This window comes from Eurosta solidaginis, chromosome 5 (genome assembly GCF_040869045.1).
Source record: "Eurosta solidaginis isolate ZX-2024a chromosome 5, ASM4086904v1, whole genome shotgun sequence".
NCBI lineage: Eukaryota > Metazoa > Arthropoda > Insecta > Diptera > Tephritidae > Eurosta > Eurosta solidaginis.
The window spans coordinates 35,200,152-35,224,517 of NC_090323.1; the positions used below are offsets into that span (position 1 = coordinate 35,200,152).

General features: G+C 34.3%; 1 pseudogene; it reads left to right on the forward strand.

Moving 5' to 3' along the window:
• Nucleotides 1-1,924: 1,924 nt before the first annotated feature.
• Nucleotides 1,925-10,958, forward strand: LOC137254142 (uncharacterized; annotated as a pseudogene).
• The last annotated feature ends 13,408 nt before the right edge of the window (nt 10,959-24,366 follow it).

The following is a 24,366-nucleotide window of genomic DNA, read 5'->3' on the forward strand; positions in this document are numbered from 1 at the left end:
ACAGACATTGCTGATGGCAGGCCAAGTGCTTCTGCACTGACAGCTCAACTGATGAGTTTGGTCCACAATTGTGGGCTTGGTTGTATGTACCGAAATATGTTTGTGAGTGTCTATGTTTAAGCATCTGTTGTTAATATTTCCCAGCATCTAGAAACATAACATAGCTAAAGAAACAAGATTTGATTATAACTAAATCAAGTTTTTGATTTACATTGATGTATAAACATTTTTTGTCACGATAATAGGGAATACAGAACCGTAAGTGTAAGTGTAATCGATACAATGTAATGTAATATGGAAAAGCAATGTATTACGTGATAGAGTTTATATGACCAAAGCAGAAATCAAATCAGTTCATGGAAAATAACGAGCATAGAAAAACTAATCGATGATATATGAAAGAGTTGGTAACACTACGGACTCATTCAGTCTATGCGAGTTCCTCATGGACCATCCAGCTCAATCTAACCTAACCTTTATGAAGGAGAAAGTAAACTGACAAAGAAAAGAAACAGCAAACATAAATAAAACAAAACGGAGCAATGTGTGCAACCATCGTCATCAAAGTCCTCTTACGGTAGTTCAAGGAAAGTACCAGTTTCATCTGGGATTAACTATAGGGAAGTTGCTGTTATAGGCGTAGGTGCCATGTAGAGGTACAACGCATGTCTGTGTTGATTCTGGACAAGTAAGAATTTAACCTGCTATCCATAACGAAGTTGGGATCTAGCAACAGTGTTATTTATTTATTTATTTTCTGTAGATTTTGCTTAGAGCCTCCTAATGCTTATCTATATCGAACGGCTGTATTGGCAGCTAAGGGATCACATCACGGTGATCACCCTTTTGAAGGGGCGCTGGAATAAAGTGTCTGCATTTCTCTATGCTGCTATCAATTTGTTATCAAAAGGCTATGGAATGGGAAAAGGAATAGCAGTAGGAGCAGAAATAAGAATAGGAACAGGAATAAGAATAGAAGAAGTAAATGGAACAGGAATAGCAATGACAAAAGGTTGCCACAAAATCATCTGAGCCTACATAATGCTAATACAATCAGCCCGAATGATTTAAAAAATCAAGGATATTAAGAATCCTTGCTTCCGATAGCCTGCCAAGATTTTCAACTAGGGGCTTACGCAAGATCATGGACGTTTTCAGGGCATTTATTTATACAGCAAGTTCTTGTTGGGCATATTCACGTCCTTAAAACTTCAACAGCCGTAGTGTGAAATTTATATCGTCCGCATGCCCTTCTAAAAACCAATAATCAGTGAAGATCACTGTAAGTTTATTGGTTTCAGTTCTACTCCTTAGAATCCTCCTCTTCTCTCATTGTAATCTACCAATGCCGTTCCTTTGAATTACACAATTTAGGGTATCCTATTACTTTTCCTGAGCTTTGTTTGCGTAAATGTTTCGGTTTACCCCTTGCCAGTAAATGGAAGTATGTCCAGTTTGACTTCATTCCCTCATTTCTTCACGCTATGCCAATTAATTTCCTTAGATTCCACTGTTTCGGACAACACAAGTAGAAGTCCCTTACATCTTTTGAGCTAGTGTGTAGCACAGCTAGCGTTTTCATTTCTGCTTAGAAGACATAAAGATAGATAGCTTGCAAGTTATGTACCAAACCACGAGTGATTTATAGGTTTGCCAAATCGCTAGGACTTCACCATAAAACACACTTCGAAATGAAGGCAGTTTGAACAACAAAGTAATCACTAGGGAGTTCTAGTTGATTCCAGCGCCCTAAGTCATTCTTGAAACAATTGGTGCCGATTTTTACAGAGTAGGAAAGGGAATAGGTATAAAACTTTAATATTAAGAGTAAAAGTCAAAGAAAGAGATACGGCAAGAGTCTAATAATAAACAGGAGGACGATAAAAAGGACTACAAAAAGGTAAGATTTTTATCTCTTACGATAATGGTATTGAGTGTCAGAGATAATGCATGTCAGAGGTGAAAAGAGGAGAATTTTTCAAATATAGTAAAGTAAACTTTTGGGGAAACCAAATCTACTAAAGCAACTAAGTTTTTCTTAAACTAAATTTGGCAGTACTATACACTTTAATAAGTAAGTTGGAAAGAACGACTCTAAGGCCTACTTGCAGAGCGAAAAATTAACTTTTTCACTCAAAGTAAACCTGACGTGTGGGGTTCAACTCATACATTTTTAACAAATGTTTAAACAAACTCTGGGCTAAAAAAATTACTTCCCATTCTGGAAGGGGGTCTGACGCCATCTTTATCAGCTTTCAAACTGCGAAGTCAATTAAATGTACGAAAACCTGATAGTTTTCCCAAATATCTTTATTGATCTTCTAGAATGTAACTAAGCACTTGGTATTTTATAATATTGTGACGAATATGAGTGGCATTAAATAATACTCACATCCCTAGTCTGATGCTAATTAAATAAAGTCACAACAACAATAAAGTAGACAGTCACTTGTATCTACATAAACGAATCAATCATTATGTCTACACATATGAACGTATACGCAGCTGAGAAGCAACGCACGAACACATCTCTTATCCGAGTTGCCAACAAGAGAGGGCAATAATTTGTGCAAGTATTACTCATGCGCATATGAGAATTTATAAACGTAGTTGTGGCTGGCAATTTTGTAGCTGATAACTAACCAGTAAGTTCTGGAATGGGAAAGCCTAGAAGTATGCAACGAGAAATCAAAAAGTATAAAAGGCGCGACAGTAGAGGCGCAAAAAGTCAGTTTCATTTAAGCTATCAATCGGTTTGGTTATTAAGCAAGCTAGTTGCAAATTATAAGTGTTATTTTGAAGTACTTTAATAAAGGCCATTTTTCCATTATTCGATATTGGAGTTATTTATTCGACAGTTTAGTGATTCGAACTTAGCAGAAGGTTGCAAATAAGAGGATTTGCAGTAAATTCGTTACAATATCATAAAAAAAAATTTTGTACCGGGTTAACAAAAATGCTCTCACTAAAAATTGACGCTGCTATCAAAAGATCGTAACGAAATTATTTGTAATGAAGTTTCAATACAACAATAGTACATATAAATAGAAATAATCAGCTAACAACATAAACATACACATGTGTATATACATAGATAATCATTTCACCACAAATACTAGAATTTGCAAATTTTCTAATGATACAAGCATTAGCTTAAGATGCAAGTAGGCACACACATACATGCATGCCATCAACAAACGTTTATATCAATATATTATTGAACACAATCAACACTCAGCCACACAATCGACCTACCAAGCTATCTCCTGCCTAGGCAAAAACCACTATACGTTTACTGCATGTATGTTTGGCTCCTCCAACGACTCATACCTTCACTGTTTTAAGGCTTCTTATAATTCGTCCTTTGCGCTTCCATTTAGTCATCAATCATAGGAATGAATTATTATTTACAAATATTATCGCCCTGTACCGCTATCGGTTATCGTTTACAATTGTATCAGCCATCAATTTATACACACACACATTAGTTTAAACATAAACATTCTACCATTCATAAACTTATAGATAAACAGCGCACCACCACAGGATGCCTTTCAGCAGCATGACAACCGCAAATAATGATTACATTTTCTTTTGTCTTTCTTTTTGTATGTATTTAATCTCTATGTTAACAACTTTTTTTGCATTCAAATTTACCAAATAGAACTCTCTCCGTTTGTTTATTAAAAACTAAAGAGCATAACAAAGCTAAAATCTGTATCATCGCAAATGAAAATTTTTGGTTAAGCTATGGCTGTTGTTATTCAGCTTTGTTTAAAATTGTTTATTAATATCATTTGGCATTTTGCAATTTTCCACTCAAAATTCTACTCAGCATTGTTGACAGTAAACTATTTTTGCATATTCTCGGTTATTGCCATTGTCATCGTTAGCTGCTGAGTTATTGCCAGCTGACGTGCTAGGTTTTTGGTAAAAATGTGTTCTTTTTCATATGCACAAATATACATACACACAGGTGCTTACTTTACCATAAGTCTGTGAGCATAAATATGTAATTTTTCCAATTTACAAATTCTTATTTAGCTTAGCTTTGGGAGTGTTCGGGAGAAAAGTTCCTCGAAAGATTTATGGACCTCTACGCGTTGGCTATGGCGAGTACCGAAGAAGATTTAATGATGTGCTGTACGAGCTATACGTAGACATCAACATAGTCCAGCGAATTAAAACGCAGCGGCTGCGCTGGCTAGGCCATGTGATGCGAATGAAAGATGATGCTCCGGCCAAGAAAGTGTTTCTATCTGAATCCGCCTATGGAAGCAGAGGTAGAAAGCGGCCCACACTCCGTTGGCAGGACCAGGTGGAAAACGATTTAAACTCCCTTGGTGTGACCAATTTGCGCCGGTTAGCGGAGCGAAGGAGCGACTGGCGCGCCATAGCCGTTTAGACGGTTAAGCGCCAATTAAGTAAGTACGTAATTTAGCTTAGCAAAATTTTTCGGAAAATCGTTTTCCCAAATTAATGGAAAATATCAAATTTATAAAGAAATTAGTTTTGCTTGATGGTTGTGAAAGTGTTGTTTATTGCTGTCAAGGTGAGGGTGAAGGCTTCACTTTAGCCCTTCCATTAGCGGTAATAAATTCAACACATCTTAGCGTTGTCGTCTGGTCAGACGAAATTTGACACTTTGAACTTTATCCACAAATATTTAAACTTTGAAGAAATCTCGTCGCACATTGTGATTACACAGAAATAAGTTTGAATTTTTGTTGATAAATTTTGAAATGAATACGAACTATGAGGTATTATAGGCTTATAAATATGATCGTCTAGCCAGACGACAACGCTAAAATGTGACATAATCCACTTTGGTACAAAAAAAGATAAAATAAAAAGAAAAAAATATCGATTTCTAAATTATTATAAAGACCGCCTCTAAATTTAAAAAGTCACTAAAGCTTTTTATGATCGGGTGGAAAGGAGTAAAGCTATTCACGAAAATAAAACCTTCTCGTCTGGCCAGACCCCAAAATCTATCGAAGGGTTAAGCCAGCTGCAATCCTAAACGAATGTGTAAAGGTTGCTGATATAAGAGAACCCCCAAAAGGTAGATATGCAATTACATTGTAAATTATATGAATTTGTCTACCCTAATATCGGTTTCGCTGCATTTCAAAAGTGAGCCTTATTTCCGTTCAACACTCTCTATGCCATTCTATTCTACTTTAACTTCGATTCTTGTCCATTCCTTATTCTTTTTATTTTACTTTTTTACTAAATATGGAATACCTGCTTCACTTGACCGACCGATTTCAATATTTTTGTTTTTATAAACCACTAAAAAACCATATGGAACTGACGTAGTTGATGTCCCTAAAATCGCATTAATCCCTAGATTTAGAAAATGAAGGTTTTCTTTTGCCCAATAGTACTCCTCCTCATCGTTGTACCTTCTACAAAAAAAAAAATGTGTATCTTTTTCTATCCATGTTTGATCCCCATCTCTTTCCAATCTATTCTCTTCACTTTCTCGACTTCTATCTCTTTTACTCTAACTTGACTCCTCAACCTCCCTCTATTTTTCCTCATCTCCTTCCATTCCCTAGATTGCTGTCACCGTTTTATTTCTCTCCGTCTCCAGTTTCCTCTATATTACTTATATTTCTTTGTCCCTTTTTCAGTCTATGGCTTTTTCTATTTTTCCTCATCTCCCTCCATTTTCTAGGTTCCTCTTACCATTTTCTTTCTTTCCATTCTTGAGACGTTCTCCTCCCCGTTAATACTCTTTTTGCCATGTATGTAGCTTCTGCGAAAAAAAATAAGAACTTGTATTTTCATAGCTCTCATTCCTCCTATCCACCTTTGATATTTGCCTTTCCTCCTATATATCCTTTAAATTTCGCGAGTTTACGCTCTTTTACTCCCAATTATTCCTTTCTCTCAACTTCCCTCTGTTTTTCTTCATCTTCTTCCATTCTCTAGATTTCTCTCACTATTCCCTTTCGTTCCTCCACCAGCCACCACTTCTATCTCTTATATTCCTTCTTCTCTTTTTCAGCTAATGTCTTTTTATTTACCTCTCACTTCCTTTCACGCTCTTCTTATTTAACACCACTCCTGGTGCACACAATGTTCCCTGTCTCAGAAATGGGTCTACATATAGAGCCAAAAAAAAATTCGAAACTAATGCAGCTAAGGTTCTTGAATTGGTTTTTCCGTTCATGAGTTATAAAGTTACCAACAGAATTTTAAGAAAATCGCGAACAAATTAGATTTTGTGTAATAGGCCGGTCCTTGGTCTACTTTCCGTAAAGACACGTTTCTCAAATAATAAGTTAGTTTTGTAGGTACCTGCCCCTAGTTTTCTTTTCGGAATTAAAAGTTTCTCAAATATTAATTTTGCTAATAAGATATGCCTTACAGGGCACAATAGACAAATGGTCGCAGTCTATTTATTTTATTTATTTATTATTATTTAAAGTCGACGACAAACTATGGTCGACTGCATAATATAAAATATATATAAATATACAACTCAAAAGATAAAATTTAAGATATATCGAGATTTCAATAATGTTATATTAAAAACAAAGAAATATTAATGAACATTACACTTTAATTTCAGAATATAATAATAATAAGAAATATGAGCAGAAATAAGATCTTATACCGAAATCTTATACTGGCGGAATGCATCAGATTCCGCTCAGCATGATTTCGGAGTGCAGTGGATTCCGATTTTCCTGTTGGAATGCAACAAGATTCCAGTCAGCATGTCATGGGAATCCGGCAGTGCTAAGAGTAGTGTAATGAGGATACGCCATCACAAGGCATAAAAAAGTAACATGACCTGTGTTGTTGGAATGCACCGGATTCCAATCAGCTCGATGCCTGACCCATAAGATTATACTGCCGGAATGCATACGATTCCGGTCAGTGACTCATGAAAAACATGTTTTTTTTTAAGTTGTTGGAATGCACCAGATTCCAATCAACTCCGTACTATCTTGTTCCTTCTTAATGACACATGTTGATAAATGTTCCTCCATCCTTAAATGAGATAGCTTCTGTTTTTAAAGGAAGAAATAAAATGCCGGCAGATTAAATTAAATTAGCTTGTATCTCTTAAATTAGATAGGCAAGTATTGCATTACGTAAAGTGGCAAAATTACATTCAAGACTGATACAGCTATACAAGTCATTGTAGCGCGCACCAGATAAGAATAGGATTATTTTTAGCAACGTTTCGTCGACAAAGGGGTAAATAGAACGGAACGTAGTGTCTGGATACTCTAGGGGGAACTGCAAAAAACAAGCGGCTGAGAAGGTCCGCAGAATCATTTTCTCCAATAATGAGCTAATTGATGAACAATACCCCCAGTAAAATTCTCCGATTTTCCAGAGTGGGTAAGTTAATAAGAAGAAGTCTACTTCTGTATGGAGGAAGGTGGAGACTTGAGTCCCAATTAAGGCCGCGCAATGTAAATATCAAAAATTGCTTTTGAGAAACAGGGGACCAAACGCATGAGCAATACTCGAGTGTTGGACGAACCAGCGATATGTAAAGAACCTTAGTGAGGTACGGCTCATCGAACTCTTTAGCCCATCTTTTAACAAATCCAAGTAAACCCAACACTTTGTTGGCAATAGATGAAATATGCATGTTAAAATTCAATTTCGGATCAAAAAGGACACCTAGATCATTTGCAATAGATATACGCTCCAAAGGCGTACCATCTATTACATAAGGTTTCAATGCTGGCTTCACTCGGTGAAATGTCATACGCTTACATTTAGAGCAATTTAAAGCTAGTAAATTTGTCTAAAGATATCCTCCATACCGAATTTAATGCAAATCGCACCATAAATTAGATTTTTTGAAGAATTCGGTGCCTGGTTGGTTCACTTCCCGGAAAGAAAGATTTCTCATATATTAACTTGGCGAAGGAGGTATCCAAATTTCAAGGAAACGCATAATTATTATAATTTTTTTTTTTGGAACAAGACGGCACCTGGTTCACTACTCTCGCTCGTCCCTCTTCTTTATGTTTAATATTTTCGTTACTGTGTTTTCATTTGGCTATATTCAAGCTTCTTTTCTATTTATTTACTTGCTCTCCATACCCACCCCCATCTCTTAATCTGATTTCTTCTTTTCCCAATACTAAGAGTTTTCCTCCTGTACCTGTCTTTTATGTTCCCGTTTTCACACTTTCATCATCTTCTTCTCTCCTCTTCTGTTTTGTCGCACATTCTTATGATTTTCTACGCTTCATAGAGAATATGATTTTACCATATATTTTACTACGATTTGTTAGGTTGTGGTATATTCCCCTGCGTGCATTATAACAACTATTTATAAAAATAAAAAGTTTCAAAAAAAAAAAACAACAAAGCATTAACGCGTGTAACTTATTTAACCCCAATACAACCAACACTCAACACCTCTGACACATAAGCGTAATATGAGTACGAAGCTTTCAATCATTTATACAAAACTCGCAAACATACTCAAATAAACATGCCTACAAACATATAACTTCCTACACATCACATTATTTCCCAGTCATCAAAGTCATAACCAACTTTGTTAGCAATAACAACACCATCAGCATTTTGAATTATGCGCGTCCAGAGAATACTTAATACATACAAACGAATATGCTAGAATTTAGTTTCAAGAGCAACTGCAAAATATTAAACAGACCAAGCATTCATGGAAAAATTATATTTATGTGTATGCGTGTGTGTATTTGTGTGCATTTTAACGAGGCGATGAGCCATTTTGTTGCCAATCTTATTTGTGTTTAACAAAATTATTTCAACAACAGCACAACACGTTGTACACTTTATTAGTGTTGTTGTTACGTTATTATTATTGCTTTAGCATTGATTATTTATAATGTGTTTTATTTGTATTTTTTTTGTATTTATTTCACTCAATCATTTATTTTTGCTCGCTATTTAATTTCATGTTTGCGAGCTCATTGTTGTTTGTTACAACGGTTACAGACAAACACACATTTTGGGGGGATTCACTAGGTCTTGCGGGCGGTGCACCGACTGCATAGAATGCATATTAGGGGTATGACATTTTTCTAACACCTATTTTACATGGCACCACGTGAATAGAAATAGTGAAAAAATAATAACTGCGTTTTTATTTTTTGATTTAAAAAACAAAATTTGAATGCAAATTCCACACATTTGCCAAATTAAAAGGCAATGAACTTATTTGTGCCTTTCGTATTTTATTTGTATTTCTGCACAACACATAACGGTTATTAGAGCAAATGGATGAAATAATCAAAGCGCATGTCATCAACTTGCCAATTACATATAGTTTGCTTTTGGCCTCTTAGCATTCGAGGTGTCTTGTTTAATAATATCTTTTAAAAAAAGTGGTGATGAAGTTATTAAATATCCAAAGCAAAGGAAAAATAACATAACCATCTTTCAAAAATCCAAGAATAAAAGAAGAGATATCAATTAAATTGAAAAAGCCTTAAGTCAACTTTGCAATATTCCAAAACAGACCTTTACAATATGAAGGTATAATGAGTTAGCGAAAACGGAAAAATTAAAAAAGAAAAGATGCCAGATTATTACAAATGAAATGAAATATAAAATAACCAACGTTTTAAATGATTATTCAACATTTCTAAAATATCCGGTTGGAAGAAATGTCATAACGAGGTTATGCGATATAACTAATTTAAAAGGTATTTGGATAAGTACTGAGGACAAAGCGTTATATCAACTTCGAATACCTACGAATGGAGAAGTTGGGTACACGACAGCTAAAGCTTTTGATATGCATCCCTCCAAAGCTGCTCTTTTTAAACAAAATGCTAATGAAGAAAACGTTAAAAGCGCCTTGTGTGTTAATGAAAATGAACACGACAGTTCTACATCATCAACAGAAACTATCCAGCAATCATACAGCACATCTGCTGCTGAATATCGAGCTCCTTCAAAAATCAAACAAGTGAAGTGTTCAACAGAAGCGGCAATGGCAATGGTTACAAAAGCCAGTGTTTGCATCAAAAATATGTAATGAGTTGGCAAAAGAAGGAATTGATTTAACAACACCATCACAATCTGGTTTTAACGATTAAGCAACGAAACGTTTGGAGGAAAATTATAAAACTAGCTTAAGAGGTGATATTTGGTGTGTTCATTTTGATGGCAAAAAATTTGGGAAAAAAGGAGTGCAGGCCGTTGTGTTGACAAATGAAACAAAAGAAGTAAGTAATAAGAAGGAAGACAATTTTTGAAGGTACCTATTTAATAATATATTTTTAAAGCTTTAATTAATTTTCTATAAATTTTGAAGCAATTAAGAATGTCCTGGATAAATTTCTACTGTGGAATTCCGTCAAAATGATAGTTCGTAATACAACAAACGTTAATAAAAATAAATAAATAAATGTAAGGAGCCATAACCTCCGAAGAGATCTAAGGCCGAGCTTCTCTTCCAATTTTCGTCGTGCTCCTCTTGATTTTCCCTACAAATTGGCCGGGCGGGACCTACATGTTTTATGCTGACACCAAACGGCATCTGCAAGGCAGATGAGTTTTCACAGAGAGCTTTTCATGGCAGAAATACACGCGGAGCGCTTGCCAAACACTGCCGAAGGGCGACCCCGCTTACAAAAATTTTCTTCTAATTGAAAAACTTTATTTGTAAAATTTTGATGTTGCTTGCCCGGGGTGTGAACCCAGGGTATACGGTGTGGTAGGCGGAGCACGCTACCATCACACCACGGTGGCCGCTAAACGTTAATACCGGAAAAAATAATGGAGTTGTAAAGTCACTACAGACTTGTTTTGAGAAAAAAGGTTTGTCCCCGCCGCAGTATATTGGTTGCCAGCATCACGTGCTAGATTTAATTTTGAAGCATTTAATGAATGAGTTACTTGTTCGAAAGACAAAATCGCCATACATCGCTTGTGATATTTTCTCTGAATTGATAATTAACTACGCCAATCTGAAATAAAACTACAAACAAACCGGAGATAAATTAGAAATAAAATCTATAAAATGGCGTGATGATATGCAGTTTTTATATGAACTAGAACAAGGTGTTAAACACTATGAGATAAACAACAAATTTCCATACATAAAATTCAAAGTTCTTCCATCGCTCAGCAACGCTCGCTGGCATTCAAGAGCTATTCGTGGAACTTTCACGTTCATTCTCATTCCTGAACACAGAATAAAACTTTTGCAGATTTGCCAATTCATATGCAGTGCATGGTATGACATATGGTTCTCTGATCAGCGTTTCCAAATAAATGATTTTGAAAGTTTTGAAAAATCGGTTAAGCAATTTAAAGCTGCTCATAAGTGTTTTATTAAAAACTTGGTAAAGAAAGATTCTGCAATTTCGAATTTAAAGCGAACTAATATCTGCGCTGAAAGAGCTATTAAAGTCATACAGGAAATATACCCTAATTGTAAAGCTTATTCTACTTTTAATCCTAAATTTATCTCATCAAATATGAAATAAAATATATAAATAACTACAAATTTATAAACAATAATTGAATAACAACCTGAAAATTCCGCTGTTCTAAATGAAAATTTATCTTCTCCTTTTTTGCAGATAACATTCAAATTTTATTTTTTGTTTCTGCGTGTAGCTTTTGCAATAAAATGAAAAAATAAAAACGCAGTTATCATTTTATCACTATTCCTCATCATGTGATGCCATGTAAATTAATTTGTTTCAAAAAATTGTAAAAAGTCATACCCCTAATGCATACATTATAGATATTATTATTATCCCTCTACGAATTGCAATCTGTTTAGCCCATAACTGTGGGAGGAGGCCTTTTTTTAGATTTGGGATTAATGGCAGGGTTCTACAGCCACAGCGCCAGGTACACATTCAAGAGGCTCTGGGATGTTAGCACCCCATTTCTGGAATTTTATAACAAAACATATGCCAAATAATTGGTCACTAATTGGTCATAATTGGTCAGCAGGTTTCAGTAATTGGTCAGCATTAGAAAAAATTTTATGGAAATTTTAAAATTTTCATGGTCGGGTGTGGGATGTTAGCACCCCATTTCTGGAATTTTATAACAAAACATATGCCAAATAATTGGTCACTAATTGGTCATAATTGGTCAGCGGGTCCCACTAATTGGTCAGCCATAGACAATTTTTTATGGCCATTTAAAGTTTTCCAAGGGAAAAACAATTTTCCTGTTTAAACACCCTGTATACATAAATTTTCCAAAAAAAATTATGCCAATTAATTGGTCACTAATTGGTCATAATTGGTCACCAGGTTTCGTTAATTGGTCAGCCATAGGAACTTTTTAATTAATTTTTAAAGTTTTCTTTGTTATCGGATGTTACCCTGTTATCGGATGTTAGCACCCCATCGGTGGATTTTGAATTCGAAAAGCATGCCAAATAATTGGTCACTAATTGGTCATAATTGGTCAGTGGGTCCCACTAATTGGTCAGCCATAGACAATTTTTTATGGCCATTTAAAGTTTTCCAAGGAAAACCAATTTTCCTGTCTAGACACCCTGTATAAATAAATTTTCCAAAAAAAAATATGCCAATTAATTGGTCACTAATTGGTCATAATTGGTCAGCAGGTTTCGTTAATTGGTCAGCCATAGGAACTTTTTAATTAATTTTTAAAGTTTTCTTTGTTATCGGATGTTATCGTGTTATCGGATGTTAGCACCCCATCGGTGGATTTTCAAATCGAAACGTATGCCAAATAATTGGTCACTAATTGGTCATAATTGGTCAGCGGGTCCCACTAATTGGTCAGCCATAGAAAATTTTTTATGGCCATTTAAAGTTTTCCAAGGGAAAAACAATTTTCCTGTTTAAACACCCTGTATACATAAATTTTCCAAAAAAAATTATGCCAATTAATTGGTCACTAATTGGTCATAATTGGCCAGTGGGTCCCACTAATTGGTCAGCCATAGACAATTTTTTATGACCATTTAAAGTTTTCCAAGGAAAATCAATTTTGCTGTCTAGACACCCTGTATACATAAATTTTCCAAAAAAAATTATGCCAATTAATTGGTCACTAATTGGTCATAATTGGTCAGCAGGTTTCGTTAATTGGTCAGCCATAGGAACTTTTTAATTAATTTTTAAAGTTTTCTTTGTTATCGGATGTTACCCTGTTATCGGATGTTAGCACCCCATCGGTGGATTTTCGATTCGAAAGGTATGCCAAATAATTGGTCACTAATTGGTCATAATTGGTCAGCGGGTCCCACTAATTGGTCAGCCATAGAAAATTTTTTATGGCCATTTAAAATTTTCCAAGGGAAAAACAATTTTCCTGTTTAAACACCCTGTATACATAAATTTTCCAAAAAAATTATGCCAATTAATTGGTCACTAATTGGTCATAATTGGTCAGTGGGTCCCACTTTTTGGTCAGCCATAGACAATTTTTTATGACCATTTAAAGTTTTCCAAGGAAAATCAATTTTACTGTCTAGACACCCTGTATACATAAATTTTCCAAAAAAAATTATGCCAATTAATTGGTCACTAATTGGTCATAATTGGTCAGCAGGTTTCGTTAATTGGTCAGCCATAGGAACTTTTTAATTAATTTTTAAAGTTTTCTTTGTTATCGGATGTTATCGTGTTATCGGATGTTAGCACCCCATCGGTGGATTTTCAAATCGAAACGTATGCCAAATAATTGGTCACTAATTGGTCATAATTGGTCAGCGGGTCCCACTAATTGGTCAGCCATAGACAATTTTTTATGGCCATTTAAAGTTTTCCAAGGGAAAAACAATTTTCCTGTTTAAACACCCTGTATACATAAATTTTCCAAAAAAAATTATGCCAATTAATTGGTCACTAATTGGTCATAATTGGTCACCAGTTTCGTTAATTGGTCAGCCATAGGAACTTTTTAATTAATTTTTAAAATTTTCTTTGTTATCGGATGTTACCCTGTTATCGGATGTTAGCACCCCATCGGTGGATTTTGAATTCGAAAAGCATGCCAAATAATTGGTCACTAATTGGTCATAATTGGTCAGTGGGTCCCACTAATTGGTCAGCCATAGACAATTTTTTATGGCCATTTAAAGTTTTCCAAGGAAAACCAATTTTCCTGTCTAGACACCCTGTATAAATAAATTTTCCAAAAAAAAATATGCCAATTAATTGGTCACTAATTGGTCATAATTGATCAGCAGGTTTCGTTAATTGGTCAGCCATAGGAACTTTTTAATTAATTTTTAAAGTTTTCTTTGTTATCGGATGTTATCGTGTTATCGGATGTTAGCACCCCATCGGTGGATTTTCAAATCGAAACGTATGCCAAATAATTGGTAACTAATTGGTCATAATTGGTCAGCGGGTCCCACTAATTGGTCAGCCATAGAAAATTTTTTATGGCCATTTAAAGTTTTCCAAGGGAAAAACAATTTTCCTGTTTAAACACCCTGTATACATAAATTTTCCAAAAAAAATTATGCCAATTAATTGGTCACTAATTGGTCATAATTGGTCAGTGGGTCCCACTAATTGGCCAGCCATAGACAATTTTTTATGACCATTTAAAGTTTTCCAAGGAAAATCAATTTTGCTGTCTAGACACCCTGTATACATAAATTTTCCAAAAAAAATTATGCCAATTAATTGGTCACTAATTGGTCATAATTGGTCAGCAGGTTTCGTTAATTGGTCAGCCATAGGAACTTTTTAATTAATTTTTAAAGTTTTCTTTGTTATCGGATGTTACCCTGTTATCGGATGTTAGCACCCCATCGGTGGATTTTCGATTCGAAAGGTATGCCAAATAATTGGCCACTAATTGGTCATAATTGGTCAGCGGGTCCCACTAATTGGTCAGCCATAGAAAATTTTTTATGGCCATTTAAAATTTTCCAAGGGAAAAACAATTTTCCTGTTTAAACACCCTGTATACATAAATTTTCCAAAAAAATTATGCCAATTAATTGGTCACTAATTGGTCATAATTGGTCAGTGGGTCCCACTTTTTGGTCAGCCATAGACAATTTTTTATGACCATTTAAAGTTTTCCAAGGAAAATCAATTTTACTGTCTAGACACCCTGTATACATAAATTTTCCAAAAAAAATTATGCCAATTAATTGGTCACTAATTGGTCATAATTGGTCAGCAGGTTTCGTTAATTGGTCAGCCATAGGAACTTTTTAATTAATTTTTAAAGTTTTCTTTGTTATCGGATGTTATCGTGTTATCGGATGTTAGCACCCCATTGGTGGATTTTCAAATCGAAACGTATGCCAAATAATTGGTCACTAATTGGTCATAATTGGTCAGCGGGTCCCACTAATTGGTCAGCCATAGACAATTTTTTATGGCCATTAAAAGTTTTCCAAGGGAAAAACAATTTTCCTGTTTAAACACCCTGTATACATAAATTTTCCAAAAAAAATTATGCCAATTAATTGGTCACTAATTGGTCATAATTGGTCACCAGGTTTCGTTAATTGGTCAGCCATAGGAACTTTTTAATTAATTTTTAAAGTTTTCTTTGTTATCGGATGTTACCCTGTTATCGGATGTTAGCACCCCATCGGTGGATTTTGAATTCGAAAAGCATGCCAAATAATTGGTCACTAATTGGTCATAATTGGTCAGTGGGTCCCACTAATTGGTCAGCCATAGACAATTTTTTATGGCCATTTAAAATTTTCCAAGGAAAACCAATTTTCCTGTCTAGACACCCTGTATAAATAAATTTTCCAAAAAAAAATATGCCAATTAATTGGTCACTAATTGGTCATAATTGATCAGCAGGTTTCGTTAATTGGTCAGCCATAGGAACTTTTTAATTAATTTTTAAAGTTTTCTTTGTTATCGGATGTTATCGTGTTATCGGATGTTAGCACCCCATCGGTGGATTTTCAAATCGAAACGTATGCCAAATAATTGGCCACTAATTGGTCATAATTGGTCAGCGGGTCCCACTAATTGGTCAGCCATAGAAAATTTTTTATGGCCATTTAAAGTTTTCCAAGGGAAAAACAATTTTCCTGTTTAAACACCCTGTATACATAAATTTTCCAAAAAAAATTATGCCAATTAATTGGTCACTAATTGGTCATAATTGGTCAGTGGGTCCCACTAATTGGTCAGCCATAGACAATTTTTTATGACCATTTAAAGTTTTCCAAGGAAAATCAATTTTGCTGTCTAGACACCCTGTATACATAAATTTTCCAAAAAAAATTATGCCAATTAATTGGTCACTAATTGGTCATAATTGGTCAGCAGGTTTCGTTAATTGGTCAGCCATAGGAACTTTTTAATTAATTTTTAAAGTTTTCTTTGTTATCGGATGTTATCGTGTTATCGGATGTTAGCACCCCATCGGTGGATTTTCAAATCGAAACGTATGCCAAATAATTGGTCACTAATTGGTCATTATTGGTCAGCGGGTCCCACTAATTGGTCAGCCATAGACAATTTTTTATGGCCATTTAAAGTTTTCCAAGGGAAAAACAATTTTCCTGTTTAAACACCCTGTATACATAAATTTTCCAAAAAAAATTATGCCAATTAATTGGTCACTAATTGGTCATAATTGGTCACCAGGTTTCGTTAATTGGTCAGCCATAGGAACTTTTTAATTAATTTTTAAAGTTTTCTTTGTTATCGGATGTTACCCTGTTATCGGATGTTAGCACCCCATCGGTGGATTTTGAATTCGAAAAGCATGCCAAATAATTGGTCACTAATTGGTCATAATTGGTCAGTGGGTCCCACTAATTGGTCAGCCATAGACAATTTTTTATGGCCATTTAAAGTTTTCCAAGGAAAACCAATTTTCCTGTCTAGACACCCTGTATAAATAAATTTTCCAAAAAAAAATATGCCAATTAATTGGTCACTAATTGGTCATAATTGGTCAGCAGGTTTCGTTAATTGGTCAGCCATAGGAACTTTTTAATTAATTTTTAAAGTTTTTTTTGTTATCGGATGTTATCGTGTTATCGGATGTTAGCACCCCATCGGTGGATTTTCAAATCGAAACGTATGCCAAATAATTGGTCACTAATTGGTCATAATTGGTCAGCGGGTCCCACTAATTGGTCAGCCATAGAAAATTTTTTATGGCCATTTAAAGTTTTCCAAGGGAAAAACAATTTTCCTGTTTAAACACCCTGTATACATAAATTTTCCAAAAAAAATTATGCCAATTAATTGGTCACTAATTGGTCATAATTGGTCAGTGGGTCCCACTAATTGGTCAGCCATAGACAATTTTTTATGACCATTTAAAGTTTTCCAAGGAAAATCAATTTTGCTGTCTAGACACCCTGTATACATAAATTTTCCAAAAAAAATTATGCCAATTAATTGGCCACTAATTGGTCATAATTGGTCAGCAGGTTTCGTTAATTGGTCAGCCATAGGAACTTTTTAATTAATTTTTAAAGTTTTCTTTGTTATCGGATGTTACCCTGTTATCGGATGTTAGCACCCCATCGGTGGATTTTCGATTCGAAAGGTATGCCAAATAATTGGTCACTAATTGGTCATAATTGGTCAGCGGGTCCCACTAATTGGTCAGCCATAGACAATTTTTTATGGCCATTTAAAATTTTCCAAGGGAAAAACAATTTTCCTGTTTAAACACCCTGTATACATAAATTTTCCAAAAAAATTATGCCAATTAATTGGTCACTAATTGGTCATAATTGGTCAGTGGGTCCCACTTTTTGGTCAGCCATAGACAATTTTTTATGACCATTTAAAGTTTTCCAAGGAAAATCAATTTTACTGTCTAGACACCCTGTATACATAAATTTTCCAAAAAAAATTATGCCAATTAATTGGTCACTAATTGGTCATAATTGGTCAGCAGGTTTCGTTAATTGGTCAGCCATAGGAACTTTTTAATTAATTTTTAAAGTTTTCTTTGTTATCGGATGTTATCGTGTTATCGGATGTTAGCACCCCATTGGTGGATTTTCAAATCGAAACGTATGCCAAATAATTGGTCACTAATTGGTCATAATTGGTCAGCGGGTCCCACTAATTGGTCAGCCATAGACAATTTTTTATGGCCATTAAAAGTTTTCCAAGGGAAAAACAATTTTCCTGTTTAAACACCCTGTATACATAAATTTTCCAAAAAAAATTATGCCAATTAATTGGTCACTAATTGGTCATAATTGGTCACCAGGTTTCGTTAATTGGTCAGCCATAGGAACTTTTTAATTAATTTTTAAAGTTTTCTTTGTTATCGGATGTTACCCTGTTATCGGATGTTAGCACCCCATCGGTGGATTTTGAATTCGAAAAGCATGCCAAATAATTGGTCACTAATTGGTCATAATTGGTCAGTGGGTCCCACTAATTGGTCAGCCATAGACAATTTTTTTATGGCCATTTAAAATTTTCCAAGGAAAACCAATTTTCCTGTCTAGACACCCTGTATAAATAAATTTTCCAAAAAAAAATATGCCAATTAATTGGTCACTAATTGGTCATAATTGATCAGCAGGTTTCGTTAATTGGTCAGCCATAGGAACTTTTTAATTAATTTTTAAAGTTTTCTTTGTTATCGGATGTTATCGTGTTATCGGATGTTAGCACCCCATCGGTGGATTTTCAAATCGAAACGTATGCCAAATAATTGGCCACTAATTGGTCATAATTGGTCAGCGGGTCCCACTAATTGGTCAGCCATAGAAAATTTTTTATGGCCATTTAAAGTTTTCCAAGGGAAAAACAATTTTCCTGTTTAAACACCCTGTATACATAAATTTTCCAAAAAAAATTATGCCAATTAATTGGTCACTAATTGGTCATAATTGGGCAGTGGGTCCCACTAATTGGTCAGCCATAGACAATTTTTTATGACCATTTAAAGTTTTCCAAGGAAAATCAATTTTGCTGTCTAGACACCCTGTATACATAAATTTTCCAAAAAAAATTATGCCAATTAATTGGTCACTAATTGGTCATAATTGGTCAGCAGGTTTCGTTAATTGGTCAGCCATAGGAACTTTTTAATTAATTTTTAAAGTTTTCTTTGTTATCGGATGTTATCGTGTTATCGGATGTTAGCACCCCATCGGTGGATTTTCAAATCGAAACGTATGCCAAATAATTGGTCACTAATTGGTCATTATTGGTCAGCGGGTCCCACTAATTGGTCAGCCATAGACAATTTTTTATGGCCATTTAAAGTTTTCCAAGGGAAAAACAATTTTCCTGTTTAAACACCCTGTATACATAAATTTTCCAAAAAAAATTATGCCAATTAATTGGTCACTAATTGGTCATAATTGGTCACCAGGTTTCGTTAATTGGTCAGCCATAGGAACTTTTTAATTAATTTTTAAAGTTTTCTTTGTTATCGGATGTTACCCTGTTATCGGATGTTAGCACCCCATCGGTGGATTTTCAAATCGAAACGTATGCCAAATAATTGGTCACTAATTGGTCATAATTGGTCAGCGGGTCCCACTAATTGGTCAGCCATAGAAAATTTTTTATGGCCATTTAAAGTTTTCCAAGGGAAAAACAATTTTCCTGTTTAAACACCCTGTATACATAAATTTTCCAAAAAAAATTATGCCAATTAATTGGTCACTAATTGGTCATAATTGGTCAGTGGGTCCCACTAATTGGTCAGCCATAGACAATTTTTTATGACCATTTAAAGTTTTCCAAGGAAAATCAATTTTGCTGTCTAGACACTCTGTATACATAAATTTTCCAAAAAAAATTATGCCAATTAATTGGTCACTAATTGGTCATAATTGGTCAGTGGGTCCTACTAATTGGTCAGCCATAGACAATTTTTTATGGTCATTTAAAATTTTCCAAGGAAAACCAATTTTCCTCTCTAGACACCCTGTACACATGGAATTTCCAAAAAAAATTATGCCAGTTAAATGTTCACTTATTCTTTATAATTTCTCAGTAGTAGGTCAATTATTTATCCCCTAACCATAAAGAAAATGCGGTTAGCGTTTTTAACAATTTTTCACGGTTGCACTAAAAACTTGGTTATTCCATAATGCTTTCTTAATAATTATTTTTTCTTACGTGGCATCACAGTCGAAAAATGCGCGCAGAAGGCGTAAAGCTTAAATACAACATTGCTTATAATGGTAGAAAAGAAGCAATAGCAGAGATAATAAGATTTGCGCCTAAATGGATTCGTTCGCGGGTTCGATTCCGTCTATATTATTATTATTTTTTTTTTTTTCATTTAATTCTTTTAATATATTTTTTTAATTAATAGTTTTATTATTTAAGTATTATTTTTATTTAAAATATATTATTTTCCTTCCAAATTAAATATAACAATCATATGTTATAGACGTATACAACACAAACCTGCTTACAGCACCAAATTAAATACCTTTAGCTTAATCTCAAAATTAAACAATCATATGTAGACATAAAGCAAGTACAAGTATTGTTAAAAGTGTTACAAAATCACTTAAAAATAAAAAAAAGCAGCTAAACAGAGAATACAATATGAAATGTTGTTTAATTTGCTTAGAGAATTAATTTTCACAAATTGATCATCCATAGAAGATTTTTTATTAAGGTTTAAACTTGATGTTGTTGTTGTTGTTGCAGCGATTAGGTTACTCCCCGAAGGCTTTGGGGAGTGTTATCGATGTGATGGTCCTTTGTCGGATACAGATCCGATACGCTCCGGTAACACAGCACCATTAAGGTGCTGGCCCGACCATCTCGGGAACGATTTATATGGCCATATTGAACCTTCAGGCCATCCCTCCCTCCCCACCCCCAAGTTCCATGAGGAGCTTGGGGTCGCCAGAGCCTCGTCTGTTAGCGAAACGGGATTCGCCGCTCGAATGTGAGGTTGACAATTGGGTTGGAGAAGCTATATATTGCGCTACACAACCCCTTGAATCCCGTTTAAACTTGATCGAGGTACCAAGTTACTTGTCCAGACATTCTGTATAGTTACATGTTTGAAAAAATATATATGCCAAATAGTAAGTCACCATTGGTTATGACTTTTCAGTATGTTTTATTAATTAGAAACTCTTCCATACATTTTTTATATTTTTCGTTTTCGGCTACATTTATACGAAAATATAAAACCCGTTTTGAATATGACAAATTAGTATAACAATTCATTATTTACAGACCAATAAAACCAACATAACATTATATTTTATATTGGTAAAAGTTTGGTGAGACATGGAGTAACTTTAATTAAGTTTTAATAGCTGTCAGCTTTAACCCATACGTTTTTGCGGAGTATTTTCTTACTGGGAATTTGAGCTTATACGAATGTTGGCATGTAACTAGATGCAACCCAGTGTTGCCGTTCTCAAATTACCCAAAAAAACAATTTTCAATTCTCCAAAATATCAAAATTTCGTCAAATAAATTGTTTTGTTGCTTAGTGATAGGCAAAATAAGTTAACTTCGAACTTGTGACGACTGTAAATTACTTTGAAGCTGTAAAATAAATTGAAGCTAATTTCATTTTGACTATAGCAAGCTATGTTAGCCATTGTATCGTAAGCGCGAAATTATGGATTTCTATTTTTTTAAGTGAATACCTCGCAAGTGATAGTGTAAAATTTCGGGAAATAATAAGAAGTTTATTTTATTTTTTGGTTTGTTTGTGATTTCATGTCATCACAATTATATCGTATTTATGAATTTCAAAATGTTCCTACTCATAAAATTTTGGACACATGTCTTTACTTTCCATGAACATTGGGTGGGTATCATACTAAATATAATTGAACAATATTTCACACCCATTTTCTGCTCTTTGTTTATTTTCTGAGATTGTAAGACAAAGGAAGACTTTCCGGTTACCCATATTTTGTATTATTTTTGTTTACTTTGAACATTTTTGTATAAGCCATAAAAGCGACTAAGGCTTATAGCATATAAGAACATTGTAAAATAAGAAATATAGGTTTCATAATTTGGTAATAGTCTAGTTGAGGGGACGACTGCTAAGACGCGTCCCAAAATATCGAGAGAGGTGTTAAAAGACGCGTATTGACCTCGACAATAACAATCCGAAGTGGGAAAATAAAAATTTTAACTCGTTCTAAAGATATTAACGAAAAACCGAAAAATGACCCGCGGGTTCCTCCGAAACCGGGGGTGGTATCCATAGTATTTTTGTCCAGAACACGTTTCTGTGTATAAAAAATTACCCTCGGTGGTCCAACACCGGTTTAGAGACCAAAACTATATCCGCGCAAAACGCTTATGTTCATAATTTTTTTGTGGGTACGACAACATTACAACAACCACTTGATAATCGCCAACTTCAACTGCAAATATCTCCGGACAGATATACAATTTTTCTTTTTCGCCTTCGAATTATTGTTGTCGAGGTCAATACGGGCCTTTTGACACCTCTATCGATATTTTTGTAGCGTATTAGCAGTCGACTCAACTAGACTTTTACCCATAATTTAACGCAATCACGCCAATACTGGCCATGACTTCATGGGGTCGGAATAAAAAAAATTATTTTCAGCCGTGAGCTTTAATAAATGCTGCAAACTACTGCAACTGTAGCCAACGAAACACGACGCAACCGAAATAGTGAAGTAAAAAATTTATTTAAGACCTTTCATGGAACTCCTTGCCTTCATAGGTAATAAAGAAGAGCGTACTCGAAAATTACCCACGCGCTTTCGAAACTCCCCAAATTTAGCGAATTACCCAGAAAACGGCAACGCTGGCAACAATATAAAATCTAACTGTTTGCAATTAAACCAATATAACCCAGTCAGCATTAATACATTAATATGATTAGAAAGTACAAAGTTTTATGAAAAACCTGATTCCCTTTATTATGTATATTTATACATATTTTATATATTAAAATGTTAACAAATGTTGATTAGGTTATAACTATTTATTCATATTCATCTCTCTTAATTCTGTCATCGCTTAAAGAAAGGGTTGATTTTTATGTAAATGGTTATTTAACTATATCAACCCCGATTACAGAGAATAAACTAATAAACTGAGTAATAATAGACTTGTTTTTTACACGGATATACGTCTATGTTTGCGGTTAAAAAAACGCTCATCCTCACTCAGGTAATGGTTAGGGGACCCATCTAGCGGCCACTAGCTACAGAACATGTTGTACCGAAAAGCGGAGACACACACCTCTGTTGGCAATAGTGTATAACCTATAGCTGAATCGGTTGCGGTGAACAGTGGACACACACCATTTGTAGAGTTAATACATAGAGGTGAAACATAGACACATATTTCAATTACAACTGAGTATAATGCGTATTGAAATTTAGGAGTACTAATTTTCTGCGCAGCAATTTCAGAAGAATAGATAAAGTTTAACGCTTAGCAGTCCATATAAGATTTAAGCGTATATGTATATAGATGAAAAAAAAAGGCAGCTAATAACTAGGGTTAGCAATGAGTTAACTTTGTTTTGGCGAGAAAACTTCCATGCTAAAATCCATTTTTTAATTACTGGGATGGAATGGAACAATATTGCGAATGTCCATTATTAAATAAAGTTTTCATAGAAAGGACCTTTTTCTTCTTTAACATGGTTTATCTATTCTGGGTGATTGGTACCTAATTTTATAAACGATATAAAAAATCACTGCCCCGTTTCCTTGACTCGTTTATCTCTAATCTGAAATGCAGCTACATACATATTTTATAGTAAGTGTATTCGCAATTTGTTGCTAAACGAAAACTAACATCATAACCAAACAAAGAAAATTGATCTTCGTCTATTAACTGAATTCACTAAGTACCATCATATTATGATGTTCTTTGTTATACTTATTTGCGTAAAGTGGGCGTATTGTTTAGTTCTTTATGACATATTTAAACTTTCGTTTAGCGTGCATTCGGCGAAAATATGGGCGTACAGGGGCTAAACTAGTATGGGTATTTCCATAACATGCAAATTGTTGGTGAAGGGACTTACGTACTTAGGTCCAGATTCAGTTCAAAATATGTATATGTTTCTCGTAAAAGAACAAATAAGATATTTATTATAGATACAAGATTCTAGCTTTACGACAAAAAGGTTTCACATATACATAGCTTGGTAAATGAAATATAAACACAAAATATAATAAGGAATATGTTTAAAATCGGTTATTATTAGTAATTATTTTCCTTATAGATGTATAGATATGTACGATTACTAACGTTGTTGCTACAGTAGTGATACTAGGTAATAACATAGCAAAAACATAACCTACTCATTTGAAGCAAAGAAAACTTGTAAATGTCCTTACCGCACTAATTAACAATTTTCCCAAAACAAAAGTACGGTTTTATTATTTTAATTTTAAAATAACCAAAATATTCAAAACTTCTCTACCACGTAGTGCTGTTATATTTTCATCTTATAGATCAGATTTATTTC